A 337-nucleotide genomic window follows, 5' to 3' on the forward strand; every position below is an offset into this window, starting at 1 on the left:
CAAGGCCGAGGTGCCGGACGGGGAGGTGAGGAGCGCGGAGGCAGTGGACGGGGAGGATCCATCCTGCAGCCGCCCGCGGCCAAGAAGGTGAAGCTGGAGCGGAAGGAGAAGAAGCACAAAGTGGACGAGGATGAGATTCGGAAGATGCGAATACTGGTCCCTTCCTTTTCTGAAGGACGGTTGAACCGTTACGAGATGTATCCCCAAAGCATCCAGCCCATCGCCTCTGTCTCTCAGAACGGGGTTATTTATTGCCGTGTCCGGCGTTTCCGAGGTCTTTGCTGGGGAGGAGGCAGAGGAAGCGCTGGGCGTGTGCGAGAAACGGGGGGAGCTGCCA

The sequence above is a fragment of the Athene cunicularia genome (genome assembly GCF_003259725.1).
Source record: "Athene cunicularia isolate RWA chromosome 25 unlocalized genomic scaffold, athCun1 chr25_part1, whole genome shotgun sequence".
In the NCBI taxonomy this organism is placed as follows: Eukaryota; Metazoa; Chordata; class Aves; order Strigiformes; family Strigidae; genus Athene; species Athene cunicularia.